At 46.2% G+C, this 23,202-nt stretch overlaps 15 non-coding genes across 15 annotated transcripts; all 15 read left to right on the forward strand.

Annotated features, from left to right (window-relative positions):
• The first annotated feature begins 1,424 nt into the window (after positions 1–1,424).
• On the forward strand, positions 1,425–1,496 carry Trnat-agu (transfer RNA threonine (anticodon AGU)). Its single transcript has one exon. It is a non-coding gene; the product is annotated as a tRNA-Thr (tRNA).
• Positions 1,497–2,946: 1,450 nt separating this feature from the next.
• On the forward strand, positions 2,947–3,018 carry Trnat-agu (transfer RNA threonine (anticodon AGU)). The gene has a single exon. It is a non-coding gene; the product is annotated as a tRNA-Thr (tRNA).
• Positions 3,019–4,476: 1,458 nt separating this feature from the next.
• Trnat-agu (transfer RNA threonine (anticodon AGU)) lies at positions 4,477–4,548 on the forward strand. The gene has a single exon. It is a non-coding gene; the product is annotated as a tRNA-Thr (tRNA).
• A 1,450-nt stretch (positions 4,549–5,998) lies between these two features.
• Trnat-agu (transfer RNA threonine (anticodon AGU)) lies at positions 5,999–6,070 on the forward strand. The gene has a single exon. It is a non-coding gene; the product is annotated as a tRNA-Thr (tRNA).
• Positions 6,071–7,585: 1,515 nt separating this feature from the next.
• Trnat-agu (transfer RNA threonine (anticodon AGU)) lies at positions 7,586–7,657 on the forward strand. Its single transcript has one exon. It is a non-coding gene; the product is annotated as a tRNA-Thr (tRNA).
• A 1,450-nt stretch (positions 7,658–9,107) lies between these two features.
• Positions 9,108–9,179, forward strand: Trnat-agu (transfer RNA threonine (anticodon AGU)). Its single transcript has one exon. It is a non-coding gene; the product is annotated as a tRNA-Thr (tRNA).
• Positions 9,180–10,637: 1,458 nt separating this feature from the next.
• Trnat-agu (transfer RNA threonine (anticodon AGU)) lies at positions 10,638–10,709 on the forward strand. Its single transcript has one exon. It is a non-coding gene; the product is annotated as a tRNA-Thr (tRNA).
• Positions 10,710–12,150: 1,441 nt separating this feature from the next.
• Positions 12,151–12,222, forward strand: Trnat-agu (transfer RNA threonine (anticodon AGU)). Its single transcript has one exon. It is a non-coding gene; the product is annotated as a tRNA-Thr (tRNA).
• Positions 12,223–13,681: 1,459 nt separating this feature from the next.
• Trnat-agu (transfer RNA threonine (anticodon AGU)) lies at positions 13,682–13,753 on the forward strand. Its single transcript has one exon. It is a non-coding gene; the product is annotated as a tRNA-Thr (tRNA).
• Positions 13,754–15,212: 1,459 nt separating this feature from the next.
• On the forward strand, positions 15,213–15,284 carry Trnat-agu (transfer RNA threonine (anticodon AGU)). Its single transcript has one exon. It is a non-coding gene; the product is annotated as a tRNA-Thr (tRNA).
• Positions 15,285–16,743: 1,459 nt separating this feature from the next.
• Positions 16,744–16,815, forward strand: Trnat-agu (transfer RNA threonine (anticodon AGU)). The gene has a single exon. It is a non-coding gene; the product is annotated as a tRNA-Thr (tRNA).
• Positions 16,816–18,298: 1,483 nt separating this feature from the next.
• Trnat-agu (transfer RNA threonine (anticodon AGU)) lies at positions 18,299–18,370 on the forward strand. Its single transcript has one exon. It is a non-coding gene; the product is annotated as a tRNA-Thr (tRNA).
• Positions 18,371–19,823: 1,453 nt separating this feature from the next.
• On the forward strand, positions 19,824–19,895 carry Trnat-agu (transfer RNA threonine (anticodon AGU)). Its single transcript has one exon. It is a non-coding gene; the product is annotated as a tRNA-Thr (tRNA).
• A 1,483-nt stretch (positions 19,896–21,378) lies between these two features.
• Positions 21,379–21,450, forward strand: Trnat-agu (transfer RNA threonine (anticodon AGU)). The gene has a single exon. It is a non-coding gene; the product is annotated as a tRNA-Thr (tRNA).
• A 1,462-nt stretch (positions 21,451–22,912) lies between these two features.
• Trnat-agu (transfer RNA threonine (anticodon AGU)) lies at positions 22,913–22,984 on the forward strand. Its single transcript has one exon. It is a non-coding gene; the product is annotated as a tRNA-Thr (tRNA).
• Positions 22,985–23,202: the final 218 nt, after the last annotated feature.

The raw sequence follows: 23,202 nt of genomic DNA on the forward strand, positions 1-23,202 counted from the left end.
CTGGGATGACTAACAATTAGCGAGAGGCGTTTTATTAAGAATTACTCTCAGATGTGATTAAGGCGAATGGCGCAGATAAAGCATTTGCCAAAGCGGTACAGCATAAGGTGGGATGGGACAGTCTGAAATATATTTTATAGATATATTTTTCACATATCTCAGAGCCTTCCGCGGTTGTCGTCGTCGTCGTCGTCGTCGTCGTCGTCGTCGTCGTCGTCGTCGCCGCCGCCGCCGCCGCTACTTCTGCAGATGTAGCAAATGGACATCGTAGCAAATGCGGCGAGGGACGCCCTGCCTTACATTTCCGAATGCACAAAGTGTGTGGTTTAGTTTCCCAGTCTATATTTGGTAGGTCTCGTAGCAGGTTGAATGTATCAAATGGGTGGGAAAGAGCAAGGGGCAGCGTCTGTGTAGAACGAAAACACAACTCCTCAGTGGTGTGAGCGTTTTGAGATGAGTCGTATATAAGTTCCACTTGTTTGTCAGTGACCGTGTGGCCTAATGGATAAGGCGTCGGACTTCGTATCCGAAGATTGCGTGTTTGATTCCTCTCTCGGTCGTGTTTTTCCAGATCTGAAAAAGAAACTTACCGTTTTAGTGTAGCACTTGAGCAGTACGAAACCGTGTGAATGTTGCTGTTGACCATTTTCTGCTTGGAGATGCTCTTCAGCTTAAAACACGCACAACAAGACCGGTGTTAACTAGCGAATTGGTTTGCATATTGCCGTCGCCGCGTGTTTTTGACTGGCACTTGCACATCTAAAATAACGTCGGAAAGTAACTCGTTCGGCTTATGAGTCACATCAAGTATGTGTGTTAATTTTGACGAAACTAGCTCTGCAGGTTGTCATGCAATTCTGTTACCTCTCAGAAATGATTATGAAATAAAAGTGAACTACGTGACGAGTGTGACGTTAGGAAAACATTAGGCAACATGGGGAGGTTCTGTATGGGACCAATCAACCCAAACGAGTACTGTGTGACGTGCTAACCGGCATATACTCACCGAGGCAGCGCGGCTAGCTCAGTCGGTAGAACATAAGGCTCTTAATCCCAGGGTCGTGTGTTCGAGCCCCACGTGGGGAGGAACGGAATTTTGTTCCTCTGCAGATGTAACTTACCGTTTTTCTCATTAACGTGATGTAATGGAAATAGCAACTTTAAACTTTGCCTACGTCTCCGTCAGTCGCTACGAAACTGTATTTGAAGGTGAAGGTGATTTTGTAGACATGTGTGAAAGACATGTTCTGAAATGCAAGTGGTGTTATTTGGAGAGCACTTCCTTTACGTGTCAGATGTGTAGCCAAGCAGTAATGGGTCGCCATAGCTGCAAATATTAGACGGTAATATGAAGTGTTGTCAGCTGAAGTCTGATGATCCAGACGACCGTAAGGATGAAGTACGCAAAAGTACCGCTAGGCCGCGCCTCTTTAGCTCAGTGGCAGAGCACTGGTCTAGTAAACCAGGGGTCGTGAGTTCGATCCTCACAGGAGGCAGACGAATTTTGGATATCAGTTGCGCGTCGTGGCCTTATAGCAAACAGTATCTGGGATGACTAACAATTAGCGAGAGGCGTTTTATTAAGAATTACTCTCAGATGTGATTAAGGCGAATGGCGCAGATAAAGCATTTGCCAAAGCGGTACAGCATAAGGTGGGATGGGACAGTCTGAAATATATTTTATAGATGTATTTCTCACATATCTCAGAGCCTTCCGCGGTTGTCGTCGTCGTCGTCGTCGTCGTCGTCGTCGCCGCCGCTACTTCTGCAGAAGTAGCAAATGGACATCGTAGCAAATGCGGCGAGGGACGCCCTGCCTTACATTTCCGAATGCACAAAGTGTGTGGTTTAGTTTCCCAGTCTATATTTGGTAGGTCTCGTAGCAGGTTGAATGTATCAAATGGGTGGGAAAGAGTAAGGGGCAGCGTCTGTGTAGAACGAAAACACAACTCCTCAGTGGTGTGAGCGTTTTGAGATGAGTCGTATATAAGTTCCACTTGTTTGTCAGTGACCGTGTGGCCTAATGGATAAGGCGTCGGACTTCGTATCCAAAGATTGCGTGTTTGCTTCCTCTCTCGGTCGTGTTTTTCCAGATCTGAAAAAGAAACATACCGTTTTAGTGTAGCACTTGAGCAGTACGAAACCGTGTGAATGTTGCTGTTGACCATTTTCTGCTTGGAGATGCTCTTCAGCTTAAAACACGCACAACAAGACCGGTATTAACTAGCGAATTGGTTTGCATATTGCCGTCGCCGCGTGTTTTTGACTGGCACTTGCACATCTAAAATAACGTCGGAAAGTAACTCGTTCGGCTTATGAGTCACATCAAGTATGTGTGTTGATTTTGACGAAACTAGCTCTGCAGGTTGTCATGCAATTCTGTTACCTCTCAGAAATGATTATGAAATAAAAGTGAACTACGTGACGAGTGTGACGTTAGGAAAACATTAGGCAACATGGGGAGGTTCTGTATGGGACCAATCAACCCAAACGAGTACTGTGTGACGTGCTAACCGGCATATACTCACCGAGGCAGCGCGGCTAGCTCAGTCGGTAGAACATAAGGCTCTTAATCCCAGGGTCGTGGGTTCGAGCCCCACGTGGGGAGGAACGGAATTTTGTTCCTCTGCAGATGTAACTTACCGTTTTTCTCATTAACGTGATGTAATGGAAATAGCAACTTTAAACTTTCCCTACGTCTCCGTCAGTCGCTACGAAACTGTATTTGAAGGTGAAGGTGATTTTGTAGACATGTGTGAAAGACATGTTCTGAAATGCAAGTGGTGTTATTTGGAGAGCACTTCCTTTACGTGTCAGATGTGTAGGCAAGCAGTAATGGGTCGCCATAGCTGCAAATATTAGACGGTAATATGAAGTGTTATCAGCTGAAGTCTGATGATCCAGACGACCGTAAGGATGAAGTACGCAAAAGTACCGCTAGGCCGCGCCTCTTTAGCTCAGTGGCAGAACACTGGTCTAGTAAACCAGGGGTCGTGAGTTCGATCCTCACAGGAGGCAGACGAATTTTGGATATCAGTTGCGCGTCGTGGCCTTATAGCAAACAGTATCTGGGATGACTAACAATTAGCGAGAGGCGTTTTATTAAGAATTACTCTCAGATGTGATTAAGGCGAATGGCGCAGATAAAGCATTTGCCAAAGCGGTACAGCATAAGGTGGGATGGGACAGTCTGAAATATATTTTATAGATGTATTTCTCACATATCTCAGAGCCTTCCGCGGTTGAGTCGTCGTCGTCGTCGTCGTCGTCGTCGTCGGCGTCGCCGCCGCTACTTCTGCAGATGTAGCAAATGGACATCGTAGCAAATGCGGCGAGGGACGCCCTGCCTTACATTTCCGAATGCACAAAGTGTGTGGTTTAGTTTCCCAGTCTATATTTGGTAGGTCTCGTAGCAGGTTGAATGTATCAAATGGGTGGGAAAGAGCAAGGGGCAGCGTCTGTGTAGAACGAAAACACAACTCCTCAGTGGTGTGAGCGTTTTGAGATGAGTCGTATATAAGTTCCACTTGTTTGTCAGTGACCGTGTGGCCTAATTGATAAGGCGTCGGACTTCGTATCCGAAGATTGCGTGTTTGATTCCTCTCTCGGTCGTGTTTTTCCAGATCTGAAAAAGAAACTTACCGTTTTAGTGTAGCACTTGAGCAGTACGAAACCGTGTGAATGTTGCTGTTGACCATTTTCTGCTTGGAGATGCTCTTCAGCTTAAAACACGCACAACAAGACCGGTGTTAACTAGCGAATTGGTTTGCATATTGCCGTCGCCGCGTGTTTTTGACTGGCACTTGCACATCTAAAATAACGTCGGAAAGTAACTCGTTCGGCTTATGAGTCACATCAAGTATGTGTGTTAATTTTGACGAAACTAGCTCTGCAGGTTGTCATGCAATTCTGTTACCTCTCAGAAATGATTATGAAATAAAAGTGAACTACGTGACGAGTGTGACGTTAGGAAAACATTAGGCAACATGGGGAGGTTCTGTATGGGACCAATCAACCCAAACGAGTACTGTGTGACGTGCTAACCGGCATATACTCACCGAGGCAGCGCGGCTAGCTCAGTCGGTAGAACATAAGGCTCTTAATCCCAGGGTCGTGGGTTCGAGCCCCACGTGGGGAGGAACGGAATTTTGTTCCTCTGCAGATGTAACTTACCGTTTTTCTCATTAACGTGATGTAATGGAAATAGCAACTTTAAACTTTGCCTACGTCTCCGTCAGTCGCTACGAAACTGTATTTGAAGGTGAAGGTGATTTTGTAGACATGTGTGAAAGACATGTTCTGAAATGCAAGTGGTGTTATTTGGAGAGCACTTCGTTTACGTGTCAGATGTGTAGCCAAGCAGTAATGGGTCGCCATAGCTGCAAATATTAGACGGTAATATGAAGTGTTGTCAGCTGAAGTCTGATGATCCAGACGACTGTAAGGATGAAGTACGCAAAAGTACCGCTAGGCCGCGCCTCTTTAGCTCAGTGGCATAGCACTGGTCTAGTAAACCAGGGGTCGTGAGTTCGATCCTCACAGGAGGCAGACGAATTTTGGATATCAGTTGCGCGTCGTGGCCTTATAGCAAACAGTATCTGGGATGACTAACAATTAGCGAGAGGCGTTTTATTAAGAATTACTCTCAGATGTGATTAAGGCGAATGGCGCAGATAAAGCATTTGCCAAAGCGGTACAGCATAAGGTGGGATGGGACAGTCTGAAATATATTTTATAGATGTATTTCTCACATATCTCAGAGCCTTCCGCGGTTGTCGTCGTCGTCGTCGTCGTCGTCGTCGTCGCCGCCGCTACTTCTGCAGAAGTAGCAAATGGACATCGTAGCAAATGCGGCGAGGGACGCCCTGCCTTACATTTCCGAATGCACAAAGTGTGTGGTTTAGTTTCCCAGTCTATATTTGGTAGGTCTCGTAGCAGGTTGAATGTATCAAATGGGTGGGAAAGAGCAAGGGGCAGCGTCTGTGTAGAACGAAAACACAACTCCTCAGTGGTGTGAGCGTTTTGAGATGAGTCGTATATAAGTTCCACTTGTTTGTCAGTGACCGTGTGGCCTAATGGATAAGGCGTCGGACTTCGTATCCAAAGATTGCGTGTTTGCTTCCTCTCTCGGTCGTGTTTTTCCAGATCTGAAAAAGAAACATACCGTTTTAGTGTAGCACTTGAGCAGTACGAAACCGTGTGAATGTTGCTGTTGACCATTTTCTGCTTGGAGATGCTCTTCAGCTTAAAACACGCACAACAAGACCGGTATTAACTAGCGAATTGGTTTGCATATTGCCGTCGCCGCGTGTTTTTGACTGGCACTTGCACATCTAAAATAACGTCGGAAAGTAACTCGTTCGGCTTATGAGTCACATCAAGTATGTGTGTTGATTTTGACGAAACTAGCTCTGCAGGTTGTCATGCAATTCTGTTACCTCTCAGAAATGATTATGAAATAAAAGTGAACTACGTGACGAGTGTGACGTTAGGAAAACATTAGGCAACATGGGGAGGTTCTGTATGGGACCAATCAACCCAAACGAGTACTGTGTGACGTGCTAACCGGCATATACTCACCGAGGCAGCGCGGCTAGCTCAGTCGGTAGAACATAAGGCTCTTAATCCCAGGGTCGTGGGTTCGAGCTCCACGTGGGGAGGAACGGAATTTTGTTCCTCTGCAGATGTAACTTACCGTTTTTCTCATTAACGTGATGTAATGGAAATAGCAACTTTAAACTTTCCCTACGTCTCCGTCAGTCGCTACGAAACTGTATTTGAAGGTGAAGGTGATTTTGTAGACATGTGTGAAAGACATGTTCTGAAATGCAAGTGGTGTTATTTGGAGAGCACTTCCTTTACGTGTCAGATGTGTAGGCAAGCAGTAATGGGTCGCCATAGCTGCAAATATTAGACGGTAATATGAAGTGTTATCAGCTGAAGTCTGATGATCCAGACGACCGTAAGGATGAAGTACGCAAAAGTACCGCTAGGCCGCGCCTCTTTAGCTCAGTGGCAGAACACTGGTCTAGTAAACCAGCGGTCGTGAGTTCGATCCTCACAGGAGGCAGACGAATTTTGGATATCAGTTGCGCGTCGTGGATATCAGTTGCGCGTCGTGGCCTTATAGCAAACAGTATCTGGGATGACTAACAATTAGCGAGAGGCGTTTTATTAAGAATTACTCTCAGATGTGATTAAGGCGAATGGCGCAGATAAAGCATTTGCCAAAGCGGTACAGCATAAGGTGGGATGGGACAGTCTGAAATATATTTTATAGATATATTTTTCACATATCTCAGAGCCTTCCGCGGTTGTCGTCGTCGTCGTCGTCGTCGTCGTCGTCGTCGTCGTCGTCGTCGTCGTCGTCGTCGTCGCCGCCGCCGCCGCCGCCGCCGCTACTTCTGCAGATGTAGCAAATGGACATCGTAGCAAATGCGGCGAGGGACGCCCTGCCTTACATTTCCGAATGCACAAAGTGTGTGGTTTAGTTTCCCAGTCTATATTTGGTAGGTCTCGTAGCAGGTTGAATGTATCAAATGGGTGGGAAAGAGCAAGGGGCAGCGTCTGTGTAGAACGAAAACACAACTCCTCAGTGGTGTGAGCGTTTTGAGATGAGTCGTATATAAGTTCCACTTGTTTGTCAGTGACCGTGTGGCCTAATGGATAAGGCGTCGGACTTCGTATCCGAAGATTGCGTGTTTGATTCCTCTCTCGGTCGTGTTTTTCCAGATCTGAAAAAGAAACTTACCGTTTTAGTGTAGCACTTGAGCAGTACGAAACCGTGTGAATGTTGCTGTTGACCATTTTCTGCTTGGAGATGCTCTTCAGCTTAAAACACGCACAACAAGACCGGTGTTAACTAGCGAATTGGTTTGCATATTGCCGTCGCCGCGTGTTTTTGACTGGCACTTGCACATCTAAAATAACGTCGGAAAGTAACTCGTTCGGCTTATGAGTCACATCAAGTATGTGTGTTAATTTTGACGAAACTAGCTCTGCAGGTTGTCATGCAATTCTGTTACCTCTCAGAAATGATTATGAAATAAAAGTGAACTACGTGACGAGTGTGACGTTAGGAAAACATTAGGCAACATGGGGAGGTTCTGTATGGGACCAATCAACCCAAACGAGTACTGTGTGACGTGCTAACCGGCATATACTCACCGAGGCAGCGCGGCTAGCTCAGTCGGTAGAACATAAGGCTCTTAATCCCAGGGTCGTGTGTTCGAGCCCCACGTGGGGAGGAACGGAATTTTGTTCCTCTGCAGATGTAACTTACCGTTTTTCTCATTAACGTGATGTAATGGAAATAGCAACTTTAAACTTTGCCTACGTCTCCGTCAGTCGCTACGAAACTGTATTTGAAGGTGAAGGTGATTTTGTAGACATGTGTGAAAGACATGTTCTGAAATGCAAGTGGTGTTATTTGGAGAGCACTTCCTTTACGTGTCAGATGTGTAGCCAAGCAGTAATGGGTCGCCATAGCTGCAAATATTAGACGGTAATATGAAGTGTTGTCAGCTGAAGTCTGATGATCCAGACGACCGTAAGGATGAAGTACGCAAAAGTACCGCTAGGCCGCGCCTCTTTAGCTCAGTGGCAGAGCACTGGTCTAGTAAACCAGGGGTCGTGAGTTCGATCCTCACAGGAGGCAGACGAATTTTGGATATCAGTTGCGCGTCGTGGCCTTATAGCAAACAGTATCTGGGATGACTAACAATTAGCGAGAGGCGTTTTATTAAGAATTACTCTCAGATGTGATTAAGGCGAATGGCGCAGATAAAGCATTTGCCAAAGCGGTACAGCATAAGGTGGGATGGGACAGTCTGAAATATATTTTATAGATGTATTTCTCACATATCTCAGAGCCTTCCGCGGTTGTCGTCGTCGTCGTCGTCGTCGTCGTCGTCGCCGCCGCTACTTCTGCAGAAGTAGCAAATGGACATCGTAGCAAATGCGGCGAGGGACGCCCTGCCTTACATTTCCGAATGCACAAAGTGTGTGGTTTAGTTTCCCAGTCTATATTTGGTAGGTCTCGTAGCAGGTTGAATGTATCAAATGGGTGGGAAAGAGTAAGGGGCAGCGTCTGTGTAGAACGAAAACACAACTCCTCAGTGGTGTGAGCGTTTTGAGATGAGTCGTATATAAGTTCCACTTGTTTGTCAGTGACCGTGTGGCCTAATGGATAAGGCGTCGGACTTCGTATCCAAAGATTGCGTGTTTGCTTCCTCTCTCGGTCGTGTTTTTCCAGATCTGAAAAAGAAACATACCGTTTTAGTGTAGCACTTGAGCAGTACGAAACCGTGTGAATGTTGCTGTTGACCATTTTCTGCTTGGAGATGCTCTTCAGCTTAAAACACGCACAACAAGACCGGTATTAACTAGCGAATTGGTTTGCATATTGCCGTCGCCGCGTGTTTTTGACTGGCACTTGCACATCTAAAATAACGTCGGAAAGTAACTCGTTCGGCTTATGAGTCACATCAAGTATGTGTGTTGATTTTGACGAAACTAGCTCTGCAGGTTGTCATGCAATTCTGTTACCTCTCAGAAATGATTATGAAATAAAAGTGAACTACGTGACGAGTGTGACGTTAGGAAAACATTAGGCAACATGGGGAGGTTCTGTATGGGACCAATCAACCCAAACGAGTACTGTGTGACGTGCTAACCGGCATATACTCACCGAGGCAGCGCGGCTAGCTCAGTCGGTAGAACATAAGGCTCTTAATCCCAGGGTCGTGGGTTCGAGCCCCACGTGGGGAGGAACGGAATTTTGTTCCTCTGCAGATGTAACTTACCGTTTTTCTCATTAACGTGATGTAATGGAAATAGCAACTTTAAACTTTCCCTACGTCTCCGTCAGTCGCTACGAAACTGTATTTGAAGGTGAAGGTGATTTTGTAGACATGTGTGAAAGACATGTTCTGAAATGCAAGTGGTGTTATTTGGAGAGCACTTCCTTTACGTGTCAGATGTGTAGGCAAGCAGTAATGGGTCGCCATAGCTGCAAATATTAGACGGTAATATGAAGTGTTATCAGCTGAAGTCTGATGATCCAGACGACCGTAAGGATGAAGTACGCAAAAGTACCGCTAGGCCGCGCCTCTTTAGCTCAGTGGCAGAACACTGGTCTAGTAAACCAGGGGTCGTGAGTTCGATCCTCACAGGAGGCAGACGAATTTTGGATATCAGTTGCGCGTCGTGGCCTTATAGCAAACAGTATCTGGGATGACTAACAATTAGCGAGAGGCGTTTTATTAAGAATTACTCTCAGATGTGATTAAGGCGAATGGCGCAGATAAAGCATTTGCCAAAGCGGTACAGCATAAGGTGGGATGGGACAGTCTGAAATATATTTTATAGATGTATTTCTCACATATCTCAGAGCCTTCCGCGGTTGAGTCGTCGTCGTCGTCGTCGTCGTCGTCGTCGGCGTCGCCGCCGCTACTTCTGCAGATGTAGCAAATGGACATCGTAGCAAATGCGGCGAGGGACGCCCTGCCTTACATTTCCGAATGCACAAAGTGTGTGGTTTAGTTTCCCAGTCTATATTTGGTAGGTCTCGTAGCAGGTTGAATGTATCAAATGGGTGGGAAAGAGCAAGGGGCAGCGTCTGTGTAGAACGAAAACACAACTCCTCAGTGGTGTGAGCGTTTTGAGATGAGTCGTATATAAGTTCCACTTGTTTGTCAGTGACCGTGTGGCCTAATTGATAAGGCGTCGGACTTCGTATCCGAAGATTGCGTGTTTGATTCCTCTCTCGGTCGTGTTTTTCCAGATCTGAAAAAGAAACTTACCGTTTTAGTGTAGCACTTGAGCAGTACGAAACCGTGTGAATGTTGCTGTTGACCATTTTCTGCTTGGAGATGCTCTTCAGCTTAAAACACGCACAACAAGACCGGTGTTAACTAGCGAATTGGTTTGCATATTGCCGTCGCCGCGTGTTTTTGACTGGCACTTGCACATCTAAAATAACGTCGGAAAGTAACTCGTTCGGCTTATGAGTCACATCAAGTATGTGTGTTAATTTTGACGAAACTAGCTCTGCAGGTTGTCATGCAATTCTGTTACCTCTCAGAAATGATTATGAAATAAAAGTGAACTACGTGACGAGTGTGACGTTAGGAAAACATTAGGCAACATGGGGAGGTTCTGTATGGGACCAATCAACCCAAACGAGTACTGTGTGACGTGCTAACCGGCATATACTCACCGAGGCAGCGCGGCTAGCTCAGTCGGTAGAACATAAGGCTCTTAATCCCAGGGTCGTGGGTTCGAGCCCCACGTGGGGAGGAACGGAATTTTGTTCCTCTGCAGATGTAACTTACCGTTTTTCTCATTAACGTGATGTAATGGAAATAGCAACTTTAAACTTTCCCTACGTCTCCGTCAGTCGCTACGAAACTGTATTTGAAGGTGAAGGTGATTTTGTAGACATGTGTGAAAGACATGTTCTGAAATGCAAGTGGTGTTATTTGGAGAGCACTTCCTTTACGTGTCAGATGTGTAGGCAAGCAGTAATGGGTCGCCATAGCTGCAAATATTAGACGGTAATATGAAGTGTTATCAGCTGAAGTCTGATGATCCAGACGACCGTAAGGATGAAGTACGCAAAAGTACCGCTAGGCCGCGCCTCTTTAGCTCAGTGGCAGAGCACTGGTCTAGTAAACCAGGGGTCGTGAGTTCGATCCTCACAGGAGGCAGACGAATTTTGGATATCAGTTGCGCGTCGTGGCCTTATAGCAAACAGTATCTGGGACGACTAACAATTAGCGAGAGGCGTTTTATTAAGAATTACTCTCAGATGTGATTAAGGCGAATGGCGCAGATAAAGCATTTGCCAAAGCGGTACAGCATAAGGTGGGATGGGACAGTCTGAAATATATTTTATAGATGTATTTCTCACATATCTCAGAGCCTTCCGCGGTTGTCGTCGTCGTCGTCGTCGTCGCCGCCGCTACTTGTGCAGATGTAGCAAATGGACATCGTAGCAAATGCGGCGAGGGACGCCCTGCCTTACATTTCCGAATGCACAAAGTGTGTGGTTTAGTTTCCCAGTCTATATTTGGTAAGTCTCGTAGCAGGTTGAATGTATCAAATGGGTGGGAAAGAGGAAGGGGCAGCGTCTGTGTAGAACGAAAACACAACTCCTCAGTGGTGTGAGCGTTTTGAGATGAGTCGTATATAAGTTCCACTTGTTTGTCAGTGACCGTGTGGCCTAATGGATAAGACGTCGGACTTCGTATCCGAAGATTGCGTGTTTGATTCCTCTCTCGGTCGTGTTTTTCCAGATCTGAAAAAGAAACTTACCGTTTTAGTGTAGCACTTGAGCAGTACGAAACCGTGTGAATGTTGCTGTTGACCATTTTCTGCTTGGAGATGCTCTTCAGCTTAAAACACGCACAACAAGACCGGTGTTAACTAGCGAATTGGTTTGCATATTGCCGTCGCCGCGTGTTTTTGACTGGCACTTGCACATCTAAAATAACGTCGGAAAGTAACTCGTTCGGCTTATGAGTCACATCAAGTATGTGTGTTAATTTTGACGAAACTAGCTCTGCAGGTTGTCATGCAATTCTGTTACCTCTCAGAAATGATTATGAAATAAAAGTGAACTACGTGACGAGTGTGACGTTAGGAAAACATTAGGCAACATGGGGAGGTTCTGTATGGGACCAATCAACCCAAACGAGTACTGTGTGACGTGCTAACCGGCATATACTCACCGAGGCAGCGCGGCTAGCTCAGTCGGTAGAACATAAGGCTCTTAATCCCAGGGTCGTGGGTTCGAGCCCCACGTGGGGAGGAACGGAATTTTGTTCCTCTGCAGATGTAACTTACCGTTTTTCTCATTAACGTGATGTAATGGAAATAGCAACTTTAAACTTTGCCTACGTCTCCGTCAGTCGCTACGAAACTGTATTTGAAGGTGAAGGTGATTTTGTAGACATGTGTGAAATACATGTTCTGAAATGCAAGTGGTGTTATTTGGAGAGCACTTCGTTTACGTGTCAGATGTGTAGCCAAGCAGTAATGGGTCGCCATAGCTGCAAATATTAGACGGTAATATGAAGTGTTGTCAGCTGAAGTCTGATGATCCAGACGACTGTAAGGATGAAGTACGCAAAAGTACCGCTAGGCCGCGCCTCTTTAGCTCAGTGGCATAGCACTGGTCTAGTAAACCAGGGGTCGTGAGTTCGATCCTCACAGGAGGCAGACGAATTTTGGATATCAGTTGCGCGTCGTGGCCTTATAGCAAACAGTATCTGGGATGACTAACAATTAGCGAGAGGCGTTTTATTAAGAATTACTCTCAGATGTGATTAAGGCGAATGGCGCAGATAAAGCATTTGCCAAAGCGGTACAGCATAAGGTGGGATGGGACAGTCTGAAATATATTTTATAGATGTATTTCTCACATATCTCAGAGCCTTCCGCGGTTGTCGTCGTCGTCGTCGTCGTCGTCGTCGTCGTCGTCGTCGTCGTCGTTGCCGCCGCCGCCGCCGCCACTTCTGCAGAAGTAGCAAATGGACATCGTAGCAAATGCGGCGAGGGACGCCCTGCCTTACATTTCCGAATGCACAAAGTGTGTGGTTTAGTTTCCCAGTCTATATTTGGTAGGTCTCGTAGCAGGTTGAATGTATCAAATGGGTGGGAAAGAGCAAGGGGCAGCGTCTGTGTAGAACGAAAACACAACTCCTCAGTGGTGTGAGCGTTTTGAGATGAGTCGTATATAAGTTCCACTTGTTTGTCAGTGACCGTGTGGCCTAATGGATAAGGCGTCGGACTTCGTATCCAAAGATTGCGTGTTTGCTTCCTCTCTCGGTCGTGTTTTTCCAGATCTGAAAAAGAAACATACCGTTTTAGTGTAGCACTTGAGCAGTACGAAACCGTGTGAATGTTGCTGTTGACCATTTTCTGCTTGGAGATGCTCTTCAGCTTAAAACACGCACAACAAGACCGGTATTAACTAGCGAATTGGTTTGCATATTGCCGTCGCCGCGTGTTTTTGACTGGCACTTGCACATCTAAAATAACGTCGGAAAGTAACTCGTTCGGCTTATGAGTCACATCAAGTATGTGTGTTGATTTTGACGAAACTAGCTCTGCAGGTTGTCATGCAATTCTGTTACCTCTCAGAAATGATTATGAAATAAAAGTGAACTACGTGACGAGTGTGACGTTAGGAAAACATTAGGCAACATGGGGAGGTTCTGTATGGGACCAATCAACCCAAACGAGTACTGTGTGACGTGCTAACCGGCATATACTCACCGAGGCAGCGCGGCTAGCTCAGTCGGTAGAACATAAGGCTCTTAATCCCAGGGTCGTGGGTTCGAGCCCCACGTGGGGAGGAACGGAATTTTGTTCCTCTTTTTCTCATTAACGTGATGTAATGGAAATAGCAACTTTAAACTTTCCCTACGTCTCCGTCAGTCGCTACGAAACTGTATTTGAAGGTGAAGGTGATTTTGTAGACATGTGTGAAAGACATGTTCTGAAATGCAAGTGGTGTTATTTGGAGAGCACTTCCTTTACGTGTCAGATGTGTAGCCAAGCAGTAATGGGTCGCCATAGCTGCAAATATTAGACGGTAATATGAAGTGTTGTCAGCTGAAGTCTGATGATCCAGACGACCGTAAGGATGAAGTACGCAAAAGTACCGCTAGGCCGCGCCTCTTTAGCTCAGTGGCAGAGCACTGGTCTAGTAAACCAGGGGTCGTGAGTTCGATCCTCACAGGAGGCAGACGAATTTTGGATATCAGTTGCGCGTCGTGGCCTTATAGCAAACAGTATCTGGGATGACTAACAATTAGCGAGAGGCGTTTTATTAAGAATTACTCTCAGATGTGATTAAGGCGAATGGCGCAGATAAAGCATTTGCCAAAGCGGTACAGCATAAGGTGGGATGGGACAGTCTGAAATATATTTTATAGATGTATTTCTCACATATCTCAGAGCCTTCCGCGGTTGTCGTCGTCGTCGTCGTCGTCGTCGTCGTCGTCGCCGCCGCCGCCGCTACTTCTGCAGATGTAGCAAATGGACATCGTAGCAAATGCGGCGAGGGACGCCCTGCCTTACATTTCCGAATGCACAAAGTGTGTGGTTTAGTTTCCCAGTCTATATTTGGTAGGTCTCGTAGCAGGTTGAATGTATCAAATGGGTGGGAAAGAGCAAGGGGCAGCGTCTGTGTAGAACGAAAACACAACTCCTCAGTGGTGTGAGCGTTTTGAGATGAGTCGTATATAAGTTCCACTTGTTTGTCAGTGACCGTGTGGCCTAATGGATAAGGCGTCGGACTTCGTATCCGAAGATTGCGTGTTTGATTCCTCTCTCGGTCGTGTTTTTCCAGATCTGAAAAAGAAACTTACCGTTTTAGTGTAGCACTTGAGCAGTACGAAACCGTGTGAATGTTGCTGTTGACCATTTTCTGCTTGGAGATGCTCTTCAGCTTAAAACACGCACAACAAGACCGGTGTTAACTAGCGAATTGGTTTGCATATTGCCGTCGCCGCGTGTTTTTGACTGGCACTTGCACATCTAAAATAACGTCGGAAAGTAACTCGTTCGGCTTATGAGTCACATCAAGTATGTGTGTTAATTTTGACGAAACTAGCTCTGCAGGTTGTCATGCAATTCTGTTACCTCTCAGAAATGATTATGAAATAAAAGTGAACTACGTGACGAGTGTGACGTTAGGAAAACATTAGGCAACATGGGGAGGTTCTGTGTGGGACCAATCAACCCAAACGAGTACTGTGTGACGTGCTAACCGGCATATACTCACCGAGGCAGCGCGGCTAGCTCAGTCGGTAGAACATAAGGCTCTTAATCCCAGGGTCGTGGGTTCGAGCCCCAGGTGGGGAGGAACGGAATTTTGTTCCTCTGCAGATGTTACTTACCGTTTTTCTCATTAACGTGATGTAATGGAAATAGCAACTTTAAACTTTGCCTACGTCTCCGTCAGTCGCAAGGAAACTGTATTTGAAGGTGAAGGTGATTTTGTAGACATGTGTGAAAGACATGTTCTGAAATGCAAGTGGTGTTATTTGGAGAGCACTTCGTTTACGTGTCAGATGTGTAGCCAAGCAGTAATGGGTCGCCATAGCTGCAAATATTAGACGGTAATATGAAGTGTTGTCAGCTGAAGTCTGATGATCCAGACGACCGTAAGGATGAAGTACGCAAAAGTACCGCTAGGCCGCGCCTCTTTAGCTCAGTGGCAGAGCACTGGTCTAGTAAACCAGGGGTCGTGAGTTCGATCCTCACAGGAGGCAGACGAATTTTGGATATCAGTTGCGCGTCGTGGCCTTATAGCAAACAGTATCTGGGATGACTAACAATTAGCGAGAGGCGTTTTATTAAGAATTACTCTCAGATGTGATTAAGGCGAATGGCGCAGATAAAGCATTTGCCAAAGCGGTACAGCATAAGGTGGGATGGGACAGTCTGAAATATATTTTATAGATGTATTTCTCACATATCTCAGAGCCTTCCGCGGTTGTCGTCGTCGTCGTCGTCGTCGTCGTCGTCGTCGTCGCCGCCGCCGCTACTTCTGCAGAAGTAGCAAATGGACATCGTAGCAAATGCGGCGAGGGACGCCCTGCCTTACATTTCCGAATGCACAAAGTGTGTGGTTTAGTTTCCCAGTCTATATTTGGTAGGTCTCGTAGCAGGTTGAATGTATCAAATGGGTGGGAAAGAGCAAGGGGCAGCGTCTGTGTAGAACGAAAACACAACTCCTCAGTGGTGTGAGCGTTTTGAGATGAGTCGTATATAAGTTCCACTTGTTTGTCAGTGACCGTGTGGCCTAATGGATAAGGCGTCGGACTTCGTATCCGAAGATTGCGTGTTTGATTCCTCTCTCGGTCGTGTTTTTCCAGATATGAAAAAGAAACTTACCGTTTTAGTGTAGCACTTGAGCAGTACGAAACCGTGTGAATGTTGCTGTTGACCATTTTCTGCTTGGAGATGCTCTTCAGCTTAAAACACGCACAACAAGACCGGTGTTAACTAGCGAATTGGTTTGCATATTGCCGTCGCCACGTGTTTTTGACTGGCACTTGCACATCTAAAATAACGTCGGAAAGTAACTCGTTCGGCTTATAAGTCACATCAAGTATGTGTGTTAATTTTGACGAAACTAGCTCTGCAGGTTGTCATGCAATTCTGTTACCTCTCAGAAATGATTATGAAATAAAAGTGAACTACGTGACGAGTGTGACGTTAGGAAAACATTAGGCAACATGGGGAGGTTCTGTATGGGACCAATCAACCCAAACGAGTACTGTGTGACGTGCTAACCGGCATATACTCACCGAGGCAGCGCGGCTAGCTCAGTCGGTAGAACATAAGGCTCTTAATCCCAGGGTCGTGGGTTCGAGCCCCACGTGGGGAGGAACGGAATTTTGTTCCTCTGCAGATGTAACTTACCGTTTTTCTCATTAACGTGATGTAATGGAAATAGCAACTTTAAACTTTGCCTACGTCTCCGTCAGTCGCAAGGAAACTGTATTTGAAGGTGAAGGTGATTTTGTAGACATGTGTGAAAGACATGTTCTGAAATGCAAGTGGTGTTATTTGGAGAGCACTTCCTTTACGTGTCAGATGTGTAGCCAAGCAGTAATGGGTCGCCATAGCTGCAAATATTAGACGGTAATATGAAGTGTTGTCAGCTGAAGTCTGATGATCCAGACGACCGTAAGGATGAAGTACGCAAAAGCACCGCTAGGCCGCGCCTCTTTAGCTCAGTGGCAGAGCACTGGTCTAGTAAACCAGGGGTCGTGAGTTCGATCCTCACAGGAGGCAGACGAATTTTGGATATCAGTTGCGCGTCGTGGCCTTATAGCAAACAGTATCTGGGATGACTAACAATTAGCGAGAGGCGTTTTATTAAGAATTACTCTCAGATGTGATTAAGGCGAATGGCGCAGATAAAGCATTTGCCAAAGCGGTACAGCATAAGGTGGGATGGGACAGTCTGAAATATATTTTATAGATGTATTTCTCACATATCTCAGAGCCTTCCGCGGTTGTCGTCGTCGTCGTCGTCGTCGTCGTCGTCGTCGTCGTCGTCGTCGTCGTCGTCGTCGCCGCCGCCGCCGCTACTTCTGCAGATGTAGCAAATGGACATCGTAGCAAATGCGGCGAGGGACGCCCTGCCTTACATTTCCGAATGCACAAAGTGTGTGGTTTAGTTTCCCAGTCTATATTTGGTAGGTCTCGTAGCAGGTTGAATGTATCAAATGGGTGGGAAAGAGCAAGGGGCAGCGTCTGTGTAGAACGAAAACACAACTCCTCAGTGGTGTGAGCGTTTTGAGATGAGTCGTATATAAGTTCCACTTGTTTGTCAGTGACCGTGTGGCCTAATGGATAAGGCGTCGGACTTCGTATCCGAAGATTGCGTGTTTGATTCCTCTCTCGGTCGTGTTTTTCCAGATCTGAAAAAGAAACTTACCGTTTTAGTGTAGCACTTGAGCAGTACGAAACCGTGTGAATGTTGCTGTTGACCATTTTCTGCTTGGAGATGCTCTTCAGCTTAAAACACGCACAACAAGACCGGTGTTAACTAGCGAATTGGTTTGCATATTGCCGTCGCCGCGTGTTTTTGACTGGCACTTGCACATCTAAAATAACGTCGGAAAGTAACTCGTTCGGCTTATGAGTCACATCAAGTATGTGTGTTAATTTTGACGAAACTAGCTCTGCAGGTTGTCATGCAATTCTGTTACCTCTCAGAAATGATTATGAAATAAAAGTGAACTACGTGACGAGTGTGACGTTAGGAAAACATTAGGCAACATGGGGAGGTTCTGTGTGGGACCAATCAACCCAAACGAGTACTGTGTGACGTGCTAACCGGCATATACTCACCGAGGCAGCGCGGCTAGCTCAGTCGGTAGAACATAAGGCTCTTAATCCCAGGGTCGTGGGTTCGAGCCCCAGGTGGGGAGGAACGGAATTTTGTTCCTCTGCAGATGTTACTTACCGTTTTTCTCATTAACGTGATGTAATGGAAATAGCAACTTTAAACTTTGCCTACGTCTCCGTCAGTCGCAAGGAAACTGTATTTGAAGGTGAAGGTGATTTTGTAGACATGTGTGAAAGACATGTTCTGAAATGCAAGTGGTGTTATTTGGAGAGCACTTCGTTTACGTGTCAGATGTGTAGCCAAGCAGTAATGGGTCGCCATAGCTGCAAATATTAGACGGTAATATGAAGTGTTGTCAGCTGAAGTCTGATGATCCAGACGACCGTAAGGATGAAGTACGCAAAAGTACCGCTAGGCCGCGCCTCTTTAGCTCAGTGGCAGAGCACTGGTCTAGTAAACCAGGGGTCGTGAGTTCGATCCTCACAGGAGGCAGACGAATTTTGGATATCAGTTGCGCGTCGTGGCCTTATAGCAAACAGTATCTGGGATGACTAACAATTAGCGAGAGGCGTTTTATTAAGAATTACTCTCAGATGTGATTAAGGCGAATGGCGCAGATAAAGCATTTGCCAAAGCGGTACAGCATAAGGTGGGATGGGACAGTCTGAAATATATTTTATAGATGTATTTCTCACATATCTCAGAGCCTTCCGCGGTTGTCGTCGTCGTCGTCGTCGTCGTCGTCGTCGCCGCCGCCGCTACTTCTGCAGAAGTAGCAAATGGACATCGTAGCAAATGCGGCGAGGGACGCCCTGCCTTACATTTCCGAATGCACAAAGTGTGTGGTTTAGTTTCCCAGTCTATATTTGGTAGGTCTCGTAGCAGGTTGAATGTATCAAATGGGTGGGAAAGAGCAAGGGGCAGCGTCTGTGTAGAACGAAAACACAACTCCTCAGTGGTGTGAGCGTTTTGAGATGAGTCGTATATAAGTTCCACTTGTTTGTCAGTGACCGTGTGGCCTAATGGATAAGGCGTCGGACTTCGTATCCGAAGATTGCGTGTTTGATTCCTCTCTCGGTCGTGTTTTTCCAGATCTGAAAAAGAAACTTACCGTTTTAGTGTAGCACTTGAGCAGTACGAAACCGTGTGAATGTTGCTGTTGACCATTTTCTGCTTGGAGATGCTCTTCAGCTTAAAACACGCACAACAAGACCGGTGTTAACTAGCGAATTGGTTTGCATATTGCCGTCGCCACGTGTTTTTGACTGGCACTTGCACATCTAAAATAACGTCGGAAAGTAACTCGTTCGGCTTATAAGTCACATCAAGTATGTGTGTTAATTTTGACGAAACTAGCTCTGCAGGTTGTCATGCAATTCTGTTACCTCTCAGAAATGATTATGAAATAAAAGTGAACTACGTGACGAGTGTGACGTTAGGAAAACATTAGGCAACATGGGGAGGTTCTGTATGGGACCAATCAACCCAAACGAGTACTGTGTGACGTGCTAACCGGCATATACTCACCGAGGCAGCGCGGCTAGCTCAGTCGGTAGAACATAAGGCTCTTAATCCCAGGGTCGTGGGTTCGAGCCCCACGTGGGGAGGAACGGAATTTTGTTCCTCTGCAGATGTAACTTACCGTTTTTCTCATTAACGTGATGTAATGGAAATAGCAACTTTAAACTTTGCCTACGTCTCCGTCAGTCGCAAGGAAACTGTATTTGAAGGTGAAGGTGATTTTGTAGACATGTGTGAAAGACATGTTCTGAAATGCAAGTGGTGTTATTTGGAGAGCACTTCCTTTACGTGTCAGATGTGTAGCCAAGCAGTAATGGGTCGCCATAGCTGCAAATATTAGACGGTAATATGAAGTGTTGTCAGCTGAAGTCTGATGATCCAGACGACCGTAAGGATGAAGTACGCAAAAGCACCGCTAGGCCGCGCCTCTTTAGCTCAGTGGCAGAGCACTGGTCTAGTAAACCAGGGGTCGTGAGTTCGATCCTCACAGGAGGCAGACGAATTTTGGATATCAGTTGCGCGTCGTGGCCTTATAGCAAACAGTATCTGGGATGACTAACAATTAGCGAGAGGCGTTTTATTAAGAATTACTCTCAGATGTGATTAAGGCGAATGGCGCAGATAAAGCATTTGCCAAAGCGGTACAGCATAAGGTGGGATGGGACAGTCTGAAATATATTTTATAGATGTATTTCTCACATATCTCAGAGCCTTCCGCGGTTGTCGTCGTCGTCGTCGTCGTCGTCGTCGTCGTCGTCGTCGTCGTCGTCGTCGTCGTCGCCGCCGCCGCCGCTACTTCTGCAGATGTAGCAAATGGACATCGTAGCAAATGCGGCGAGGGACGCCCTGCCTTACATTTCCGAATGCACAAAGTGTGTGGTTTAGTTTCCCAGTCTATATTTGGTAGGTCTCGTAGCAGGTTGAATGTATCAAATGGGTGGGAAAGAGCAAGGGGCAGCGTCTGTGTAGAACGAAAACACAACTCCTCAGTGGTGTGAGCGTTTTGAGATGAGTCGTATATAAGTTCCACTTGTTTGTCAGTGACCGTGTGGCCTAATGGATAAGGCGTCGGACTTCGTATCCGAAGATTGCGTGTTTGATTCCTCTCTCGGTCGTGTTTTTCCAGATCTGAAAAAGAAACTTACCGTTTTAGTGTAGCACTTGAGCAGTACGAAACCGTGTGAATGTTGCTGTTGACCATTTTCTGCTTGGAGATGCTCTTCAGCTTAAAACACGCACAACAAGACCGGTGTTAACTAGCGAATTGGTTTGCATATTGCCGTCGCCGCGTGTTTTTGACTGGCACTTGCACATCTAAAATAACGTCGGAAAGTAACTCGTTCGGCTTATGAGTCACATCAAGTATGTGTGTTAATTTTGACGAAACTAGCTCTGCAGGTTGTCATGCAATTCTGTTACCTCTCAGAAATGATTATGAAATAAAAGTGAACTACGTGACGAGTGTGACGTTAGGAAAACATTAGGCAACATGGGGAGGTTCTGTGTGGGACCAATCAACCCAAACGAGTACTCTGTGACGTGCTAACCGGCATATACTCACCGAGGCAGCGCGGCTAGCTCAGTCGGTAGAACATAAGGCTCTTAATCCCAGGGTCGTGGGTTCGAGCCCCAGGTGGGGAGGAACGGAATTTTGTTCCTCTGCAGATGTTACTTACCGTTTTTCTCATTAACGTGATGTAATGGAAATAGCAACTTTAAACTTTGCCTACGTCTCCGTCAGTCGCAAGGAAACTGTATTTGAAGGTGAAGGTGATTTTGTAGACATGTGTGAAAGACATGTTCTGAAATGCAAGTGGTGTTATTTGGAGAGCACTTCGTTTACGTGTCAGATGTGTAGCCAAGCAGTAATGGGTCGCCATAGCTGCAAATATTAGACGGTAATATGAAGTGTTGTCAGCTGAAGTCTGATGATCCAGACGACCGTAAGGATGAAGTACGCAAAAGTACCGCTAGGCCGCGCCTCTTTAGCTCAGTGGCAGAGCACTGGTCTAGTAAACCAGGGGTCGTGAGTTCGATCCTCACAGGAGGCAGACGAATTTTGGATATCAGTTGCGCGTCGTGGCCTTATAGCAAACAGTATCTGGGATGACTAACAATTAGCGAGAGGCGTTTTATTAAGAATTACTCTCAGATGTGATTAAGGCGAATGGCGCAGATAAAGCATTTGCCAAAGCGGTACAGCATAAGGTGGGATGGGACAGTCTGAAATATATTTTATAGATGTATTTCTCACATATCTCAGAGCCTTCCGCGGTTGTCGTCGTCGTCGTCGTCGTCGTCGTCGTCGTCGTCGTCGCCGCCGCCGCTACTTCTGCAGAAGTAGCAAATGGACATCGTAGCAAATGCGGCGAGGGACGCCCTGCCTTACATTTCCGAATGCACAAAGTGTGTGGTTTAGTTTCCCAGTCTATATTTGGTAGGTCTCGTAGCAGGTTGAATGTATCAAATGGGTGGGAAAGAGCAAGGGTCAGCGTCTGTGTAGAACGAAAACACAACTCCTCAGTGGTGTGAGCGTTTTGAGATGAGTCGTATATAAGTTCCACTTGTTTGTCAGTGACCGTGTGGCCTAATGGATAAGGCGTCGGACTTCGTATCCGAAGATTGCGTGTTTGATTCCTCTCTCGGTCGTGTTTTTCCAGATCTGAAAAAGAAACTTACCGTTTTAGTGTAGCACTTGAGCAGTACGAAACCGTGTGAATGTTGCTGTTGACCATTTTCTGCTTGGAGATGCTCTTCAGCTTAAAACACGCACAACAAGACCGGTATTAACTAGCGAATTGGTTTGCATATTGCCGTCGCCGCGTGTTTTTGACTGGCACTTGCACATCTAAAATAACGTCGGAAAGTAACTCGTTCGGCTTATGAGTCACATCAAGTATGTGTGTTGATTTTGACGAAACTAGCTCTGCAGGTTGTCATGCAATTCTGTTACCTCTCAGAAATGATTATGAAATAAAAGTGAACTACGTGACGAGTGTGACGTTAGGAAAACATTAGGCAACATGGGGAGGTTCTGTATGGGACCAATCAACCCAAACGAGTACTGTGTGACGTGCTAACCGGCATATACTCACCGAGGCAGCGCGGCTAGCTCAGTCGGTAGAACATAAGGCTCTTAATCCCAGGGTCGTGGGTTTGAGCCCCACGTGGGGAGGAACGGAATTTTGTTCCTCTGCAGATGTAACTTACCGTTTTTCTCATTAACGTGATGTAATGGAAATAGCAACTTTAAACTTTCCCTACGTCTCCGTCAGTCGCAAGGAAACTGTATTTGAAGGTGAAGGTGATTTTGTAGACATGTGTGAAAGACATGTTCTGAAATGCAAGTGGTGTTATTTGGAGAGCACTTCGTTTACGTGTCAGATGTGTAGGCAAGCAGTAATGGGTCGCCATAGCTGCAAATATTAGACGGTAATATGAAGTGTTATCAGCTGAAGTCTGATGATCCAGACGACCGTAAGGATGAAGTACGCAAAAGCACCGCTAGGCCGCGCCTCTTTAGCTCAGTGGCAGAGCACTGGTCTAGTAAACCAGGGGTCGTGAGTTCGATCCTCACAGGAGGCAGACGAATTTTGGATATCAGTTGCGCGTCGTGGCCTTATAGCAAACAGTATCTGGGATGACTAACAATTAGCGAGAGGCGTTTTATTAAGAATTACTCTCAGATGTGATTAAGGCGAATGGCGCAGATAAAGCATTTGCCAAAGCGGTACAGCATAAGGTGGGATGGGACAATCTGAAATATATTTTATAGATGTATTTCTCACATATCTCAGAGCCTT

The sequence above is a fragment of the Schistocerca gregaria genome, chromosome 4, assembly GCF_023897955.1.
Source record: "Schistocerca gregaria isolate iqSchGreg1 chromosome 4, iqSchGreg1.2, whole genome shotgun sequence".
Lineage (NCBI taxonomy): Eukaryota > Metazoa > Arthropoda > Insecta > Orthoptera > Acrididae > Schistocerca > Schistocerca gregaria.